Below are 21,825 nucleotides of genomic sequence, written 5' to 3' on the forward strand. Positions count from 1 at the left end.
ACCGCTCTCTGGGGTGCAGTTGATGTGTTGATGTAGCCACTCATGATATACTTTGCGTAAAACTGCAGTATAAAGATAAATAACATCGTATCCAGGCCTAGGTTCTGCGAAAGGAGGTAAAAATTATAGGTATAAAAGGTATACAATTACAAGAAAACAAAGTCATTTGGTAGAAAGGTCTTTTTCCTTTCATTAAACATGTTTTCTTATATAGCCATGTTTTGGGGTGATTTAATATAGAAAAATGTATTTATTCTACCAACTGAGCAAATATTATCTGATTTTATGCAAACCCAATGATGTTTCCAAGTCCTCTGTAAGTTTTTAGCTATTTTTGCACTTTTTATGCTCTTTTTCAAAGTTCGGTTGTGATGCTTTTAAATGTCTATTTTATCCTCTTCTTTTATTCTTTTATTTTCTTGTGTCATCCATTTTATGTGAAGCACTTTGAATTGCCTCTGTGTATGAAATGTGCTATACAAATAAACTTGATTTGATTTGACTTGACTTGACTTGACTTGACTTGATGTTAGCTATCTATAGCTAGATAGCAAAGTCTGCATTACCAAGCACGCAAGCTAACGTTTGATACCTGTGCCGACAGCGATGGCGGATGGATGTTTCTCCTAAAGACCGGGCGCAGCTACGACCGTGGTAAGTCAGGCTTGGTGCACTCGGTGTAAATTCAAATCACAAAGTCGGGGGGATCTAAGACCAGCGTAACAGTTAAGACCGACTTTTTTTACGCCCAGCTGGTGCACTCTGCTCCAGATTATTAAGTGAAAATCATTTGAATGACCCCCTTTAATACAACTCTGACAGTTTTCATTTGAAAAAGGCGTCAGTTTTACCAAGATGGGCCTATTATATGAAATGACTTTTGTAAATAAACTGCAATCCCCAATCTTCTCAAGTACCCCCTGCAAGCTGCTCAAGTACCCCTCGCTGGGAAACACTGGTTAAACATAATGCTTTATTGGTCATAATTCATTTGGTCATATAGATGGGGATGGGTATTGTTAAGATTTTAATGGTAGCCTACTAGTTACTGATAGTCAGTGTTGGGGGTAACTCATTACAAAAGTAATATATTACATGTAATATATTACTTTTAGCAGCAACTCAGTAGCAGTAACTCAGTAATATAACTTATTACTTATAGGATTTCAGTAATATTATACCAGTTACTTTGTCAAGTAACTCAAGTTACAAATTGAGTAATTATATATTTTTTAAATCAAAGCACATATTTAAATAAAGATACAATAATTTCCTAATCAAACTGTTTTTATGCAAATAACCACTACAGATGACAATAACAAAAGAAAAGAATAACATTTAGAATTTTGGATTGTTTACACTCACTTCAAGGCGGTTGACATTATTTTTCGGGATGGTTCCGGGGCGGCAATGTCATTCTGCTGCTGCTGTTGTTGTGGTGAAAGTAATGCAAAAGTAGTGTAATAAGTAATGAGTTACTCTACACAGACAGTAATATTGTAAAGTAACTTATTACTTTCAAATGAAAGTAACTAGTAATAATATTACACTACTCTCAGTGAGACTCCCCCTGGATAAATAAAGGTTAAAACGCCCATTGCAGCTTTCAGGTGACACATACAACATGAAAATGCCTTTAGTTTAGTCAATTCAGCTTTCAGGTGGTACAAGTCAAGTTTCAAGTTTATTTGTATAACCCTAATTTGCAAGCATGTCTCAGAGGACTTTACGAGAATGTGTTTAGCTAAATCTGGCTAAGCACTATCAATAAACAGAATTGAAGAAATTATTAGCATATAAAAACAAGAAGAGAAGAGAGGGAGGGGAAGAGAGCAGAGGGAGAAGGGAGGAGAGTAGTCTCAACGCCAGACCCATGAGAGTTCTTACGCTGATACACTACGTTACTGCATGCTGCAGATCTCTCTCTGGGTCTGATACACTACGTTACTGCATGCTGCAGAGCTCTATCTGGGTCTGATACACTACATTACTGCATGATGCAGAGCTCTCTCTGGGTCTGGGACACTTTCCCTCAGCCGGCTGGTTATGGGAGGGAACTGTTCACTTGGCCAGTCATATGCCAGTGGTGGATTCAGTCCTCCCCAATCAGTAACGACTTTGCTATCAGACAACATGGGAGGTGCAGCCCATTTTTATCAGAATCAGAATCAGAATCAGAATCAGAATCAGAATCACTTTATTGCCACAATATGCAAGTTATATGAGGAATTTGTCTTGGTGCCTGCATGCCATACAGTGATCAAGTCAACACAAAAAAGACTCAATATTGCTAGTGCAAAAGATCATATATACACAATGTGCTTAAGTGTGTGTGTATGTACATTTAAAGTTTTTTTTGCAAGTAATTGACAGTGTGCGGGACTCCTCTTTATTTCTTTCATATGTACTGCATCTCCGACGCACCTGCCTTTAAGAGATTGAAGGTGTGCATCAGCTCCTTCTGACTTGTGTATGTACATTAAAATCAAGTATGCATTAAAGACCCACATGAGTTCATATTCCGAGGCAACCCGTGTCTGCACAAAATCTACATGACATTAGCAGTCAGAGTTAGATCGGCATTAAAAAACGAGAAACTGATATTAAGTTAGAAGAAGTTAAAACTACAGTTTAAAGCTAGTATTAAGTTTAAAACTAAGTTTAATTTCATTTTAATTTAAAAAGAGGTATTTAAAAATTTTTAAATAAAATAAAAGTCAGTGCAATTTATCATCACGGTCCAAGCAAACCAGGCCCTAGTTACGAGAGCCACAGTCTGCTGTGTGAAAGGAGGGGACGGGGGGATTCAGCTGGGGCAGGGGGGATGGGCAGTGAGTCTCTGGTGGGAGGGGCTTTCGGGCCTTATTGGTGAGGCGGATGGCAGTTGGAAAGAAGCTGCTCTTGTGCCGGGTGGTTTTGCTCTTTGCAGACCTCAGCCTCTTGCCGAGGGGAAGTGCTTGGAAGAGCTTGTGGCCAGGATGGGAGGGGTCGGCCATGATTTTACAGGCGCGCTTCAGTGTCCTGGCTGCATGTAGATCCTGGAGGGATGGCAGGTTGCATTCAATGAGCTTTTCAGCACATCGGATGATGCGCTGCAGTCTGTTTATGTCCTTCACTGTGGCAGCGGCATACCAGACGGTGATGGAGGAGGTGAGGATGGACTCAATGATAGAGGTGTAAAATTGTACCATCGTGGTCTTTGGCACTTTGAATGTTTTCAGCTGCCTCACAAAGTACATCCTCTGTTGCGCCTTTTTGGTGAGGGCCCTGATGGTCAGCTCCCACTTCAAATCGTGGCTGATGGTGGTCCCCAGGAAGCGGAAGGACTCCACGCTGTCCACTGGGGAGTTGTCCAGTACTGAGGGCCTTGCCTTTTTTGGGGGGATGGATTATGGTTGAAGTTTTTAAGCAGGCTGGTACGTGACAGGTTTCTAATGAGAGGTTGAAAATGTCAGTGAACACTGGTGCTAGCTCGTCAGCACAGTGTTTCAGGGTGGAGGGTGATATGGAGTCAGGTCCTGCTAGAACCGCTCTCTCATCGGTGCTACGACCTGTCACTCATTCAATTTCAACCCGCCTTCAAAAACCAGCAGTGGCTGTGAACTGGCACAGACTCACTTATGTAGTATGCAGAGTGCAGCAATTCAATGTAATATTTGAGTCTTGGGAGAGACTACACTGAGAGCAATGCTCTCTTTTTCAGGAACACTGTTTACATTCACACAAACATTCATACCTGGAAGTTGACTAACCACAGTCTGATCTGCTGGCCACTGAGCAGCTCCACTGGAGCGGTTTGGGCCTTGCTCAAGGGCACCTCAGTCACTCAGTGGTGGTCATGGGTGTAGTGGTAAATACAGAGGTGGGTAAACGATCCAAGGTGAGTAGTTTACCCACCTTGTTTCCACTCATTGAATTGATTGATACAGTTGATATGAAAACAGCTGAATAAACTACTGCCTTACTTCAAAGAGGTCCTCCACTTACTAGCACTATGCTCCTCCTCGTGGTAAGAGGTAAGCGCTGCTTTTCGCTTTCCCCACAGATTGAGCCTGCTGGTGTCATGCCGAGTTTTGCACCCCCGCCGAGAATTGCATCCCCACCTTCCGGGAGCATATTGTAATGATTTATGCGGAAACTTAACTGTTTAAAAATGATATAATTGTCCTTAGACGTGATCTCCAAGCCAGGGGGTCTGCCCTGGCTCATGGAGACCGACTTTGATGCATTTGAGCCGCGTGTAAGTGACTTCCATGATTGGGGCTCTCTTCTGGTTTATGGAAGCCGACTTTGGTACTTACAGATGACCTCGAGACCTGGGGATTCCTCCTGGCTTTAAGGAGGGGGGTGCAAATTTGCATCCCTGTTTTTAAGTTAAAACAGCCCCAAAATATGGTGGGGGTGCATTTCTCGGCGGGGGTGCAAAACTCGGCATGACACCGGCTCCGGGGATTGAACCGACGACCTTCCGGTCACAAACTCGCTTCTCTAATCTGTAGGCCACTTTCCTGTCATGCCTACTAGGAAGCAAATCCCTATGTACAATGTTAAATTAATTCCTACAGCCTTTGAACGCCTCGCCCAGCCTGTGGAGCCATATTTGTTATTTGACTTCCAGGCAGGCAGTTTCCAGCCCCTGTCGCTGTCTGCGGACACAGCGGCCAGGTCGGGAGGGAGGGAGACTTTCACCGCCTCTGTCTGGAATACTACACACTTCGCATTACTTTAAACAAGTTAGAGGACAACGAAGCTACCGTCGGGTATGTGTTTCTCCCGATTTTCACGGTTTGGGCATGCTAACTTGGGCAGGTTGCTACTTTTTCCCATTCATGCTAACGCACGCTAGCTGGCATTGGGTAACATTAGCCAGCTAGCATAGCGTAACGTCAGCAAAACATTGAGTCATAAAAGTGGAACAAATATTATCGGCTATCTGTAATGTGACAAGTAAGCAGAGGGAGTTAGCAAAGTTAGACATAGCAACAAATGAGTATTGTTTTAGGAGGTGTCGGCTAACTTCTGTACCAACTTTACGTGAACTACACACCAGCAGATTGACAAATTTGGGCTGTACTGACAGAGAAAGTCCAGGATCTACAATAGGCGGAAACCTTGAATGGTGGTGTTACTTGTTGTTAAGAAGGGTTTGTGAGTTAAGAAAGGAGGGTTAATTGCTGATGGCTCCAGCTATGGTATAACGTTAGGCTCCTCCTGAATGGCTGTCCACGGTCAGATGGGAATCCTGTGGCTCAGGTCAGTGTTGTTTATTTATGTCGGGTCAGAGAGACTTGGAGTGGAAACTCAAAATCTTTGTCAAATGTTCCACGGCTTATGTAACGCTAGTCGTTAGCATTGATTTATGAGCCATTATACAAGTTATCCAGTGAAGGTCTATCATTTTACGTTATATTAGTTAGAGTGGGGGCCACCCAGCAATGAAATTCTGGGTGCCACTGACTGTGGCTGGTTAGGTTTGTTTTCTCTTCCAGCCACTTTGTTTGGCAGCAAATCTACCATAATTTGGAAGTCTTATTTTATACAAATTAGGGCTGCACAATTAATCGTATTTTCATCGTCATCGCAATATGAACATGCGCAATAAACACATCACAAAGATAGTAGTTTCAGCTAGAGTCTGTGTGTATTTCATTTCTTTATTGAGTGGGCAATGGGCATATGCTATGTTTGGGGTCTATGTTAGCATTATTAAAGCAGAAAGACAGGAATGGGCGGCTGTAGCTCAGGAGGTAGAGCAGGTCGTCCACTAATCGCTTTGGATAAAAGAGGTCGGTGGTTTAATTCCCGCCTCCAGTCTGCATGTCGAAGTGTCCTTGGGCAAGACACTGAACCCCAAATTGCTCCTGATGGTGTGCCAGCACCCTGTGTGGTAACCTGCCACCATCGGTGTGTGAATGGGTGAATATGTACCTACTGATTGTATAGCGCTTTGGATAAAAGCGCTATATAAATGCAGGCCATTTACCATTTACCAACTGTATAACTAATCTGCATACTTTAATATTTGTTTATTTGTCACAAGTCATATCGTCAACGTTATATTGAACAATATTATCGCACATCGCAGATTTTCCTCATATCGTGCAGGCCTAATACAAAACAAACTAAAAAATATGGCCGCAAGCGGCAATACCAGGGGTTCAAGCCTATTGCCCCCGAAGGGGCTTGAATATCTGTCATGGTTAAAAAACAGGAAATGAGGTGTTGGTTATATCGCCAAACTTTAGTAGATTGGTATAATTTTTTGTTTCTGAGTAGTGGGTGAGTTTTCTAGCCTAGGTGCAAAATTTGGTTACTGTGGGCCTTAGGGTTTCTGAGATATAGCTGAAGCGTTAACTATATCGGTCAATATTTTTGCTAAACTTCTGTTAAAATTGTGCTTCAACCACTGCTACAATGATCATGTCATGTTTGCATGTAGTTTGATGGTGAAAACATTAAGTATAACTTCTTTCTAGCAACATACCGTTGAAATAATTTATTTTAGATGCGTCTTTGATTTACCAGAGTCGGGGAAAGGACGTTACCGCTGGAGTCTTATCTGGAAGCTGCTATTATCCTGTATCAGCTCACTCTCGCTCTGCTGGTTTAGCAAGCCCGTAATAATCAACAAAAAGAGTGGCTTGTAGTTCTTGTAGTTTGCTGCATTATTGCCACCTGCTGGCCTGGATGCTTTTTTTTTTACTCACTTAAGGTTGATATGGTTTGGTCAATACTGTCAATGGGTTTGATCACTTTACAAAAAAATAAATGGCTGAAAGTTGGAGGCGAGTACCAAGCAATTGGCCAGGCAAATTACCACCAGCAAATGCAGAACAAGACGACGCCTCTGGGTTGGGACTAAAGCTTGTATTATGCTCACCCCTGCCGTGAAGGGCGCGGGGGTGGAGCGAGGGCCGGGCGCGTCAAATGACGTAAATTTGTTGGGCGTGGTTGGGCGCTACCTCCGTCTGGCGCTCGCATGTCCGCTTTCAAGCCACTGTGCCCTGAACACTGAGCTGTGTTTTCACCACATTTCTTGACCCATGTGGTAGGCTATAAACTTTGATTTGCAACTGTTCGTTTTTAGTCATTTCACCGAGTAAATGTGTTGTGTTGAGAGCATTATTGAGAGAGATTAAAAGCAGCACAGAGTAGTAGGCTATCAGGGCTGAGAAGTAAAAACGGCTTTCAGTAAAAACAAGTTTGGTGATTCCTTCATGTGCTGATGTGGGGGTCGTTTGAGAGTGAAAGCGCACTCAGTACTGCACATCATAGCGTTTCATTGAGACTTTTCCACGGGCTGTTCTCACTATTACCATTGTACAATACATGCTGATCACTTTCTGAGTAGAATGGCATCAGCCCCATCCTACCATCCTACCATCCTACCATCCTACCATCCTACCATCCTACCATCCTACCATCCATCCTACCATCCTACCATCCATCCTACCATCCTACCATCCTACCATCCATCCTACCATCCTACCATCCTACCATCCATCCTACCATCCTACCATCCTACCATCCATCCTACCATCCATCCTACCATCCTACCATCCTACCATCCTTCCATCCTACCATCCTACCATCCTACCATCCATCCTACCATCCATCCTACCATCCTACCATCCATCCTACCATCCTACCATCCTACCATCCATCCTACCATCCTACCATCCTACCATCCATCCTACCATCCTACCATCCATCCTACCATCCTACCATCCATCCTACCATCCTACCATCCTACCATCCTACCATCCATCCTACCATCCTACCATCCATCCTACCATCCTACCATCCATCCTACCATCCTACCATCCTACCATCCTACCATCCTACCATCCATCCTACCATCCATCCTACCATCCTACCATCCTACCATCCATCCTACCATCCTACCATCCTACCATCCATCCTACCATCCATCCTACCATCCTACCATCCTACCATCCATCCTACCATCCTACCATCCATCCTACCATCCTACCATCCTACCATCCTACCATCCATCCTACCATCCTACCATCCTACCATCCATCCTACCATCCTACCATCCTACCATCCATCCTACCATCCTACCATCCATCCTACCATCCTACCATCCTACATGTACCATCCTACCATCCATCCTACCATCCTACCATCCTACCATCCATCCTACCATCCTACCATCCTACCATCCATCCTACCATCCTACCATCCTACCATCCTACCATCCTACCATCCTACCATCCTACCCTACAGCACGTCAATCAGCAGATGTTTCTTGTTCCTATTTTTTGTCTTGGTGGTGTCTGGTGTGGTAAAACCAGTTCTAAGAGCCAAAGAGGGGGCGAGGCCACGTGAGATAGCTACCTGTTAGGTTAACACACACACACACACACACACACACACACACACACACACACACACACACACACACACACACACACACACACACACACACACACACACACACAGAGAGAGAGAGAGGATGTCTGGTCTGGGCTCCTGTAATCCAACACCCATCCTATAATCCAATATGGCCGTGTTTATAAATGGATGCAGATTAGAAGCATAAGTATAATGTGACTTCCTCTCTGACACGCCGAGTTGCGTTACCTTCACGTTAGCAGCTGAAAGGTGTTTATTGGCCTCTGCTCTCGTCCCTATAAAGCTGTCAGATTTGCAGCTAATTATGGCAACAAATCACCCTAACTGCCGATTTTGTCTCAGTGACTTTGATGCAGAGACATAGCAACAGTTTAGAAAGTACATTCACTGAAGTGTTGTAAGTGTCAGTACCACAAGTGTATACTATGTAAAGCCCCAATGACAGGACTTTACATGCAGTCAGTGTCATGGGACAGTGGAGTTTACATACTATATGACTCTGCATTGGATAACCAAAGTGGTCTTGAGTTTCAGTGCAAGTCAGAATTTCAGTTCTGCTTTCTCCATGAGTCTTTTTCACCTCTCCCACCCAATTCACCCATTTTGTGTCTAAAAGGCAAGAAGTAACACAGGTGCAAGCAGAACATTATAATGAAGGTTCTCCAGGTTCCAATCCATTTGGTGATCCAGTGGGGACCGCGTTACTGTTTTACTTGCACCTGTGTTACTTCCTGCATTTTAGACACACAATTGGTGAATTGGGTGGGAAGTGAAAAAGGCTAATGCGGCCTGTGGGTCATTAACCTTTTCAGAGTTGTGTTCCAGACACATTTATCTGTGGCTGGCTACTGCCAGACTATATGACAGGTCACTTCATGTCATACTCTCGCTTGTCTCCTGTGTGTTTCACAGTATCTGCTCTAATTAGATGGCTTAGGCTTCACCAATACAGAAGGGCTGCACCATCATATTTTCATCGTCATGGTGATATTAACGTTACATGTGCAATAAACACATCGCAAAAGACTGCCTTGGCCGCAACGCAACAAACAAAATTATTTTATTTACACGCACCATGCATTCACACTCTGCATGCAATTGTTTTGTCTTGTGTTGTAAATCCAGTGCACATCTTTTGCTTGCAGTGGTGTGCTCCGCCACACTCCGCCCCTCCTCCAAAGCAGTATGCAGTGAGTGTAAGCAGCTAGACAGAACTGTATAGCTAATACAGTATGCATACTTCAACATTTGTTTATTTATCCCATCGCAATGTCATTTTCCTCATATCGTGCAGCCTAGGCCTACAATACAGGCCAAACACATTTTTATTTTGACTAAATACAGAGAGTTCCCCAACCTTTTGCGTAGCCAGTCAGATTGAGAAAGTAGCCGGATCATGTTCGCTGCGTTTGTTCCAGTGGTCCTTTTCCCAATTAATAAACAAACCTCAAATATGTATCCATGAGTGTGACAATTGAAATAATACAAATAAACATTCTTATAAAGGCCCAATGCTCAATTTAATTATAAATAAAACAATAAAACAATATCCATATTGCAAAACACAAACAGGCAATGTATATTTTTAAGAACAAAGAAAATACTAATAACTGTTTCCCACAGGATTTGGAGAGATTGTGGTGGGTGGACCTTGCTTGGACCCTCTTGGGGGGTTCGGGGGGCCATGCTCCCTGTAAGAAAAATGTGTACCGGTACATTTTAAACTAAAATGCATGAATCTGGTTCACTTTGAGAACCAATTTAAGAGGCTAGATCAGGGGTGGGCAATTCTTTTTCATGGGGGACCACATGAGAAACCCAGATTGTTGCCGGGGGCCGAACAAATATTGTCATGCCGTAACCCAGGAACTTTGATGATAGAGAGGACCACAAACAAATGTCCTCGCCACCAGAGGGCCAGATTTTGCTGAGGGTTGGAAAAGTTTTGGGCATTTGAAGTCAGGTTTAGAGGAATAACTAATTTTAAATTAACAGTTGTGATTTTGCTAGAAATGACCATTCCTATTTTCTGGCGGAATTTGCTGACTGACAGGCAAGCAGGAAGCAACCTGCTGCAGGTGTGTGGACAGCACTGCTCCCTGTTCTGCTGTCCACACACCTGCAGCAGGAAGCAACCTGCTGCAGGTGTGTGGACAGCACTGCTCCCTGTTCTGCTGTCCCCGTACTGCAGTCATCATGCACTGAGACACGGAGCAGGATGGGTTTGGTTCTCCTCTCTTACCTGGATATTCATGCGTCTTCCCTGCATGACCGAGAGCAAGGACAGACATGAGAGCTGCGCTGGGCAAAGTTGTCAGCTTAAATCACAAAGTGCTGCTGCTACAGAAATGAGAGATGCTGTGTATTCAGTCATACACTGCTGACTTTGATTGAAGTGAATATCTTATTAAACCTTTTCAATTTGAATAAGTGGAACACTGAAATCATGTGGGAGGATCTTATGCTGATGGAACGAAGAACACTCTACTTTTACCAATAGAGGGAATGCACCGACGCCACACCCCCTCAGCCGGACTGAGCAGCACTGAGTGTCAAATTTCCAAAACAAACGTGGCTTCCGCCAGGGGTAGTAGCGAAACCACGGCTAATATAAACGATTATCTGCTTAAATTAAAGGCAGTTGGACTCGAATGTGACCCTTACAGCTTGCCAAAGAACCAGTGGTCCATGGACGTAGACATGTGGCCAGGAATAGGCTTTCCTGACATTTATATGTACTTAATATCGACGCCGGGGAAATACACAAACCAAAGCATGAAAGCATACAAGAGCCTGGACGCGTGGTCGTACTTCAAGGCTGGATTTGTTGGCGACATTAAAGTAACGAGGACAGCAATGGATATTCTGGTTGTATGTGGAGAGGTAAATATTTATTTTATTACAACTTTTATTAAGAAAAATATAGCATACGCTGTCACTAACACACGCTAGCTTTGTTCATAGTGAACACTGTAACGTTATATCTGCAGGTAAAACACAGCCAGAGAATGAATGAGCCCTCATTGAAACCCTGGATAGCTGCAGAGAATACCGGGACCGTTTCATTAGCTTTCGGCAGCCTGTAAAAAGATACCTCCGACGCCTTGTTGAATCTATTTTTACAGTCAATGGCACAACAGCACTTTCCCATTTTCGTTGTTTTCTCGCGGAAGCTGAACGCTAAAAACACCGTGACCCGGCGGCGCCACCTGGCTTGTTTAGACGTTTTGACACTCACTGCAGCTGAGTGGGCGTACCCGCACTGACTGTCGCGTCCGTGACGTCACGTGCATTCCCTCTATAAATGTAAATAGGTGTAAAAAAAAAAAGAGTTGGGAGGCAGGACTTTGAAAGCAGATTCTGCCAATCTATAAAACATATAATAATAAAAAGACTACCAAAGTTCAACATCACATAATCGCTGGTACGAGCCACTGTTTTCCTCTGGGTTATTTGCATGAAAAGGCTGAAAGGTGAATGTGCTGCACACATGAGCACAGGCAGAACGAGGGAAACAGATGCAGCACATTCCTGTGTGAAGCCATGCTGTCACTCCCGTTTTACACAAGGAAGCCTTTTCTCATGTTGTAGTATGTGCTTTATACCACAGGACAGGATTTGAATAAAAGACAATATTGTCCAGATGTAGCCTATTGGAAAATGTATATCAGTAGAACCCTATCAAAAATGAAGGGGCAGCTTGGTTCTGATCAGGGGAAGGAAAGATACTTAATTGTTCATTGTTTCCAAAAGTCACGGCTTAAGGTGCTGACAGGGTTCTGCGCAGCCTCGACTTGGAGCCTGAGACTGTGCATACTCGAACGTAACTTGGTGCGTTGTCTGCGGTACACCTCCAAAACACTAGGTGGCTTGTGGTACACTTATGTCCGTTACATATTATGTTATCGTGTCATTTACCAAGAACTTGCAATCATGTCGGTGGGGGGACATTTTATTGTCCCTCCATTTCAAAACTCATTCCGGTGAGCCTGCAGAAGGCTTTGCGAGATGAGGGACAAGCACTGTTACATGAGGAAATGGCATTTCCTCATTCCTCACAACAAGTACGTCAGCGGATATGTGCGCGGCCCAATGCAACGGCCAATCACAGCTCTGGTGCTGGTCGCGTTGACGCCGCGGAGTCACATTTTCGAGGAGCTGCACGCCCCCCTCCGCCGAGCTGCGCCAATAGGACGGCCAGCTGCGGCGACCCCTCGGCGCAGTCGGCGATGGCGATTTTCTTTCCACTAAATGTTCCATCTTCTCCTGAAAACGGAATTTCAGTCCAATTATGGCAAATTCTGCGGTATTCCACGTTTTACAGTTGATTAAATTTTTATTGGTCAATTGGATTGCATTAAGCTCTACGTAAGGCTTCGTTCACACAGGGCACCTACGCCTTGCCTCAACCCACGCCTACGCCTACATACCTTGAGCTGGGCGTGAACCTATCACACGCTTTTGCGATCACACTGGACGCCTATTCCACGCTGAACCTGAGCCGAGTCACAAGCGCTTCTCTCTCCCGAGTGTTTTTTTTTCACATGTGGTCCCGAATTATCATGGGTAGGTAAAATAAATCTGATATATTTAATGTGCTATTGATGGTGCATATGTATAACCAGGTCTCCTTCTTGGGTCACTGCTGTCATAGAGAACTGGATGCTGTTGTACAAAGTGGATTAACTTTTCATTGTCCATCTTGCTTCTTCGGTCGCTATTCTCTCTCCTGAAGATTTGTTTACCGACGGGGAGAAAGCCCCATGTGATAGCCACCCGTCAATCACTCTCTCTCTCTCTCTGCTCAACGCTGTTGTAGTAACACCATTTTATTTTGAAATTCAGTTGACTTTGCCATTTCCCACGGATATTGTCGCGTTTTTCCTTCATGGCTTGACAGAAAAAGTCTGCCTTCACGTGCCTAGTCGGCTTGAAAATAGAACTCACGCCTAAACGATAAAATCAGCGCAGCTCAGGCGAGGCGTGGGTACACCAAAGGTTCACGTTGAGGTGTACACAGCCTCATTGACTAAAAAGGACGCCTATTTAAAAGCGTGGGTAAAGGCAAGGCGTAGGCAAGGCTTGGGTGCTGTGTGTGAACGCAGCCTAAGGCTCCCAAGCAAGACTGACCCCCATCGGAGGGCACAATATGCCCTCCGAACCGCAATAAAAAAAAGCACGGAGAGATTATGGAAAGCAGCTGGAGTCAAAATTGGACACTAACAACCCCAGACACCTGTGGAGTGGACTCCATGCTGCCACAGACTTCAAAGGGGTGAAACGACAGAACCCCAGCACGTCACCCACCCTGCCGGGCGAACTCAACGCGTTCTACGCTAGGTTCGACCCCTCTGCCAGAGCGCCCATCAATCCACGCAAGGCGGCCGGCCCGGATGGCATCCCTGGGCCTGCGCACACCAGCTGGCAGGCGTATTCACAGACATTTTTAACCAGTCTCTCTCCCTCCGGCAAGTTCCCCCCTGCTTCAAAACAGCAACAATCATCCCCATTCCCAAACAGCAGAAAGTGACCAGCCTCAACGACTGGCGCCCAATAGCCCTAACGCCCATAGCCAGCAAATGCTTCGAAAAGCTGGTTATATCACAGATCCGCCCCACACTCCCCCCGGACCACGACCCGCTACAATTCGCATACCGCCCCAACAGGAGCACAGCGGATGCAGTAGCACACGTGTTCAACACCACCCTCCCCCACCTGGAGGGGAAGGACACCTATGTGAGAATGCTGTTCGTGGACTACAGCTCAGCATTCAACACCATAGTACCCTCCAGGCTGGTAAGCAAACTCAAGCATCTGGGACTAAGCACAGCGATGTGTGACTGGATCCTGGACTTTCTAACAGACCGCCGCCAGGTGGTGAAAGTGGGCAACCTCACCTCCTCCCCACTGACCATCAGCATAGGAGCGCCACAGGGGTGCGTCTCCAGCCCCTTCTGGTACGACCTCTACACCCACGACTGCGTGGCGACTCAAACTTCGAACACCATCGTGAAGTTTGCAGATGACACAGCGGTCGTGGGGCGGATCTCCAGGAGCGAGGAGACAGCCTACAGAAAGGAGGTGGAGGCCCTGGAACAATGCTGCCAGGACAACCACCTCTCTCTGAACGTCTCCAAGACAAAGGAGGTCATTGTAGACTACAGAAGGGGGGGGGGGGGGGTGCACACCCCCCCATCACCATCAACGGCACAGTGGTGGAAAGGGTGGACAGCTTCAAGTACCTGGGAGTCAATATCCACCAGGACCTGACATGGGCCAACCACACCGCCACTATTGTCAAAAAGGCCCAACAGTGACTACACGGACTCAGGCGCCTGAAGAAATTCGGGCTGAGGCCAAAAATCCTCAGGGACTTCTACAGAGGCACCATTGAAAGCCTGCTGACTGGCTGCTTCACCACCTGGTACGGGAACTGCACCACCATGGACCGCAGGGCGCTAAGAAGGGTGAGGCCCAGCACGTAACAGGATGTGAGCTGCCAAAACTGCAAGATCTGTACAACCAGCGGTGCCTCAGGAGGTCCCTGAAGATCATCAAAGACAAACCACTCCCACAACAGTCTGTTCTCCCTGCTACCCTCAGGGAGGAGATACAGGGTCCCAAGAGCACGCACAAATCGCTTGAGGGACAGTTTCTTCTCACAGGCCACGAGACTCCTTAACATATACAAATAGTGTAGTAGCCGTACTGTACCGCACTGTAGATGCTACCATTATGTATGACTAATGTTCAATAGTATGTTTAATTAGGTATAGGCTATTTGCACCTAACAGAATGTTATGTTTAATTATGTTAAAGTATGTTCATGCAATTTGCACTATGGGCAGTGAACACGCCACTGTCTGTGGCGTGTCTTACTGCTTTATTGCTTGTTGCCTCTTGTTTTTTATTTATATATCTTTTATTTTTGGCACTATGTTGTAACGGAGCCTACAGCACAAGAATTTCACACGTGATACTTGTACTACGGAGTGACAATAAAAATCTTGAATCTTGAATCTTGAATCTCAAAACAGCGCAAACGAAAACAGAGTCATTTCTCTAGACCTATTTTACAATTATGAAATCATTTAGGTTACTACAATAATTGTGTCTACTTTTGATTTGGATAATTGGGCCTACTTTTGATCAATTTCAGACAAATTATGGGAAATTCTGCAGTATTCCATGTTTTACAGTTTATTCCATTTTTATTACCAAATTCCATGGTTCCGTCCGTTTTTTCCCGTTTTGCGGAAATCATACCTACCGGTTGTTTTTACTTTTATACACAACAGTTGCCAACTCTTGTGAAATGTCTGTGAAGGTTTCTCCAAAGTAGCTGACCCTTGTTTGTAAAGATGAAATGAAACCTTGAAACGTCATTGATCCATGTGGAGAAATTGGGGCACTGCAGTAGTAAAAGTAATTGGGATACTACAGGGAAAGGAAAATAATCTAAACAAAGACTAAAACCCAGGAGAAAACAAGAAAGATCACCGTCTTGCTGCCTGGTTACTTATCACAGAGTTGGCATATTTAATCAGTCAGCTGTTCATACTTGTCAGGAAGTATATCTGCGCTGTGGGGGCGTGTCTTTGATCGTACAGACTGTATGACTAAGCTGTTGAAACCTGTAGGAGTGACAGAGAAAAGTGTCCAGGCTGCTGCCAGTGAAAGCAGAAGTGAGCAGATGATCCTCCAGTGCTGCTCTCACTAACTGGAAAAAAAAAAAATCTCAACTGTTTTCCCCTCTTCATTCATTCAGCAGTGGTGCAAGAACACTAGCAGTAGGGCTATCCCTGAATATCATTTTTGGGCTTCGAAGCTTCAGTGAGAAGTATTAGAACAGTGATACTCAACTTGCAGCCCGGGGGCCAGATGCATGGTAGTTTTCATTTTGAATGTATGTACTTAAAGGCCCATTCCGTCGGTTCTGGCGAGAAATAAATGTGCACAAAGTGTTTTTTATTGGCAATGAGTGAATGCGCCTTGACGTAACTTAAAAATGGCGACCAGGGTCGTTTCTCTCCGACCAGCCGTTCAGAAGATACATGGAAATACCTCAGTTTCGAAGGGGTTAGCATTTCCCGCCACAGCTAGAGGATGTGACGTCTGCGCGTGTTCATGAGCCTCTTGTCCTAGACGGCTAACAGGAAATGGCTAAAGTAGCTTTTAACGTTACGTTCGTCGCTAGCTGCTAGCTACAGGAAACAACAACACAGACTCCAGAAAAAGTCCACACTAAATAAATAAATATTTATGTAATGAAGCCCGTCTGGCCAGACAGCAGCAATGTGACCGACATCGGGGGGAAACTAGAGTCAGGACTGTGTTTTCGGTTCATGAAGGGAACTTGCTGCTTGTAGCTACTGTAATGTGGTTTTGACCAGATAACGTTAGCTGCTTGCTAATGGGTTTTCAAGATTCAAGATTTTTATTGTCACTCCGTAGTACAAGTATCTGACCACCTGGTCAGAAACTCTGCTAACATTACCGTCTTGTGTGAAGTAATGCAACCCTAACGTTACTACCGCTATGCTTATGGTCATGTAACATTATTGTTTGACTGCAGTTAGCTGCGGTGGTGAGTGCCTATTATAACCATAACGTTAGCTTGATGCTATACGCGGCTAACTAATAGATTTAGCTATATTTATAGAAATTACCACCAGCCCCACTAATAACGTTACTGTCTTGTGTTGATAATGAATCTAACAGTCGGAAATATGCCTAACGTTAGCCTACTGTCTGTTATGCTTACGGTACATTGTTTGACTGTTCAGTTTGGTCAACTCCAGGCATTACACGGTACCGTACATACAGGGGGAGCAGGCTATTTCCTGGCTTGTGCTAACGTGAGTATCCACTTCCCCGCGGCCAGCAGGCTCTGGCTGCAGTTAGCTGCAGTGGGACTGCACATAGTAACGTTGGCTTGATGCTAATCGCGGCTAACTAATATTAATTTACATTTATAGAAATTACCACCAGCCCCACTAATAATGTTACCGTCTTGTGTGGATAATAGGGATGGGCATTTCTAGCAAAAACACTATTCGAAATTCGCTGGCCAAATTCGAATTTAATTCGAAATTCGAAAAAAAAAAAAAAAAATGTATATATTAATTTTTTGTGAGTGAAATGTTGCATTGTCTCCCCTGATTCTAAGTCTACGGCTTTATTAATTAATATAAAAAGCTTCTGCTGTGGATTTTTAGCTCAAACAAGCATTGCACCACTGAAGTAAAGAACATGTTACATGACATTGACATTTTCGAAAATAAAAAACAGTTTTGACAACCCTTGTACCCTCCTTATATTTTTTGCCTGTTACACTTCCTCATCCAGCAGCTGGATATTGATATTAATAAGTTATTTTTTATATTGATAATAATAATAATTATGATTATCCATAATCACTTATCCATTGGTAACTTCATACCTCATACCTCATATCAACATTTCATGCTTACTCAGAATTTTAACCCCTCAAATGCCAGTTTACTGTACTTACACTTTACAGCAGAAAACACAAAATTATGTTTTTTGCCGAAAAAACATGAAAACTGCCAATTTTAGACTCCCAACTAATTTTCACAAAAAACACAAAATAGCTTTATTCATCCATCAATCTTGGTCTAAAGGCTTCAAATCAGTAGTTTGCACTGGAAAATCCGGGTTCTCAGGTCATGTGACATGTTGCTATGACGACCACTGTACTGTGTATTTAATGTTAAACTGCATGCAATTGGCTGCTATGCCAGCACTGATCAAATACAGGGGTGGGGCCAAACACAATAGAAGCTACAAATTTGATGTATTGACTCTAGCTGAGAGGTGTAAGATCAGAAAAATAATTATTTTTGGGGAAAGTACGTGGGAGTCAAAACATTTTTTTTGTTTTTTTGCTAAATTAACATTGAAATCAATGGGAAAAATATGCAATGGATTTTGAATGGTTGTAACTCCACCAAATGTTCAACCAACTCCAAGGTTAGATATTAAGGTCAAATTTAAAGGTGTTTGGTCCAGGATGCCTGCTGAAAAAAATAAAATAGATTAATTTTGTAAAAATTTCCCGGAGGTCTCAAAAAAGTGGTTTTAATGGTTTTAATACGCCGGCTGCTGGATCCGAGGGGGGTTAACGTGATTATAGCACTTACTTTGTGCCAGGAACACTTTTTTAGGGTGGCGGAAGGGTGAATTACCATGATAAATAAAAAAAAAATGATTTGGAAAGTTTCAGGCCTGAACTCCAAAAACTTTTTTTTCCACAGAAAAAAAAAAACACAAAATACACCTTACGATCCAGCTGCTGGACGAGGGGGGTACAAGGGCTTAAATATTTAGTAGGCTCAGGTCTGAGTGCCAAAGGGGTGCCAAAGTCACCCCCTCTCCCTCTTCATGGGATTTCATCCGCCATTCATTTTTCCATAAACCTTGCTTAAAATGCTTATAAAAATTGTTGTACTTGCTCAAACCAAGCGATTTGACTATACTTAGAATCAGGGGAGACAATGCAACATTTCACTCCAAATTTTTTTTTTTTTTTTTTCTTTTTTTTTTCGAATTTCGAATTTCGAATTTCAATAATAAAAGTCGACCTTGATAATAACAACGATTATTCGAAAATTCGAAATTCGATGCCCATCCCTAGTGGATAATGCCGTAAATATGCCTAACGTTACTGTTATGCTTATGAAACATTGTTTGATTGTTCACTTTGGTCAACTCCAGGCATTACACGGTACCGTACATACAGGGGGAGCAGGCTATTTCCTGGCTTGTGCTAACATGAGTATCCACTTCCCCACAGCCAACGCAAGCCAAAACACGGCCAAACATGCCACAATAACGTCCCCTAATTCATCCAGAATCCTTCCTGGGCATCTCGAGGCTGATCTGACCGATAAATTGTCCAGGTTTCTGTTTTCAAGTGACTTTTATGAGTTAACGTTACAAAGCAACTGCTTGTGCGCGTGCGAGTATGGTGCCCGCGCGTCAGCTCGTTCACACGCTGCTTGCAGTTACTCTAACGGCCACCGGCGTCAGTAAGAGTGAGTATTGACGGAATGGGCCTTTAACCTAACTAACTTAACCTAACTAACTATCTGGTGTGCACAACATTGTCAGACTAAACTCCAGCTGACACCCCAAAAACCTACAATCCGCTACAGAAAAATGTATATTGTTTGTTGGCCTCCTATCATTTCACGAAAGTGGCCCCTGGGCAAAGCAAGTTGAGTATCCCTGCATTAGAATGTATTCGAAGCTTCGGTGGGGGATGGGGGGGCACATAGTAGTAACAATAGTCGTGTTTCCATTACCCTCAGAAATGCACAAAATCTAAATATCGCAATAGAAATTGGGTAATGGAAACACGTAAATTTCCCAAATATCGCAAAAAGTTTTTGCGCTCTCATGAGGTGGGTTCAGACGTGTCGATATAGCAGTTTATCGCAAAAGTGTAATGGAAACACTTTTTCCGCATTTGCACGTCATGTGCCCATCTTCTCCTTTGGAAAAGGAGCGGAAAATGAGGGAGAACGGGTTCGATAAGCCGTGGCAAAACCTCCGCAGCAAGTGTAAAACTTTGAAGCAACGCTACCTAGCAGAATGACGAGTGCAAAAGCAGAGCCGGGGAAAATAGATCATGTTTAATGGCAGAAATCGGTCCATGGTGACAGGCTGCCTGCGCATTAAGCACAGCAGCAAGATGAGGGGATGAAAAGCACACACGGTGCTGCTGACTGAAGTGAATACAGTGACTGTGAGTAATACATTACACACGTTTCAGGTGCAATGTTATAATTATAATACACGACATTCCGATTATTGTACCAAATCAGCCTTTTCCCTAGCCTGACTCCGCCAGACGGGGGCGGCATTGTTCCACAAATTCACAATCCCACCTCTGTCTGGACCTGGCTCAAGATTGGAGTTTAAATCGGCCGCCACCCAGGCGAACCAATCAGCGTGAGCTACGGGCGGGCTTTAGGCGAGACCGGGTGTGACGCCACCGAGAGGCGCATGTGCGTTTGTAGTTCTTTCACTATTCAACATGGCGGCGGCTACCGAGGCTAGCTCCAGTGAGCTAGTCAAACATTCTATTCAAAACAATAAGCTAACATAAACGTTAAACACTTGATCTTACAGTGAGTACGAAACCGTAACTGTATTGCTGTAACGTTATCAACTATGAACGTTAGTAAACAAGACATTGTTGTAGAATTTGGGGAGATAGCCTTCAGACCATTGCTAGGCTGGGAGAACTTATTAGCCATCAGCTAGCTGTAAGGCTAGTGAATGGCTAGCCGTTAGCCATTCACGCAAGTCACACAAACACAAAGCCCTTCTCACCACTGCCCAGTAAACATGCAATCTGTTAAACCATCATTTTTGTTCCAAATAGAAATAAATCATAACGTTAATCAAAATGCCACTGAAATATTAGCTAATCAACACAGAACTGCAAAGATCAGTGTGATGTATTGTCCCTTTACTGCTAGCTGAAGTGTATTCTGCTATGACTGGAATGTTGGCTGCTGTTTAATAAACCACGTTAACTCACGTTGGTGTCGAGTGACATATTATGTTATACAGGCGAGATTAAAGATCTCAGGATATAACAATCAGTTTATCTAATATTTTCCCCCGTATGACGCTTGCATAAATTATACTGTGAAGTGTGAATATAGCTCTCACAAGCATTCCTTTATGTCTGATATTTTGGAGCTGTTACTCGAGAAATTGGTTTATCGATAGAACATTGCTTAAGATTTTGCACTTGTACTTTAGATAGGGGGTAAACAAACAGCATGGGAGCCAATACTAGCAATACTAGCAATAAATAAACATGGAACCATTCTTAAAGTTTGAGATTATATCCAAATACATGCTGCATGGTGTACTTAAGGGTGTTTTTCCTCTTCTCTGTGAACCTTGACGTCTTCTGGGCTCCAGGCAGCTCCCTTTCGCAGATTCATCTGACATCAACATCTTTATGAATTTACATCATCTTATCATTTTATCCAATCGTGCCTCAAGACCAGCAGATTATGTAACAACAACACCACACGGCCGTCTTTTCTCCGTTTAGTTTATTATCACAAAAGTAAGCAAATAACATTCTCCAGTCATGCGTAAACATCTACCATTCCACTGACAGAAAGGCTAAAATTCACCAGTCCTTAATGCTAAATAGTAGCGTTAAATCATTATATTGTATCAAAGCATTTGGTTGTTATTGCCATGATCATAAAGGCTAGAGAGCGTTGCGTCTCCATGACGTTAGCCGCCCAGGGTGCGTGCCACTCGGTGTCATATCGTGTCATCAGTTCCCTGAAGAAACGAACAACGATATGTGTTAGTAATGAATCGCTGTTAACGTTAACATTAATCATCAATCATCAGACGTAGCACCCCACCTCCAAATGTTGCTACCGT

General features: G+C 43.8%; 1 protein-coding gene across 1 annotated transcript in view; it reads left to right on the forward strand.

The window, feature by feature from the left end:
* Nucleotides 1-4,667: 4,667 nt before the first annotated feature.
* plekhf2 (pleckstrin homology domain containing, family F (with FYVE domain) member 2) overlaps nucleotides 4,668-21,825 on the forward strand; it is a 68,715-nt gene continuing 51,557 nt past the window's right edge. The window contains exon 1 of the mRNA XM_083644793.1: nucleotides 4,668-4,760. The gene's annotated coding sequence lies outside the window, so the exon portion shown is untranslated. The remainder of the gene's footprint in view (nucleotides 4,761-21,825) is intronic.

Source organism: Poromitra crassiceps (genome assembly GCF_964638095.1).
Source record: "Poromitra crassiceps genome assembly, chromosome: 1".
NCBI lineage: Eukaryota > Metazoa > Chordata > Actinopteri > Beryciformes > Melamphaidae > Poromitra > Poromitra crassiceps.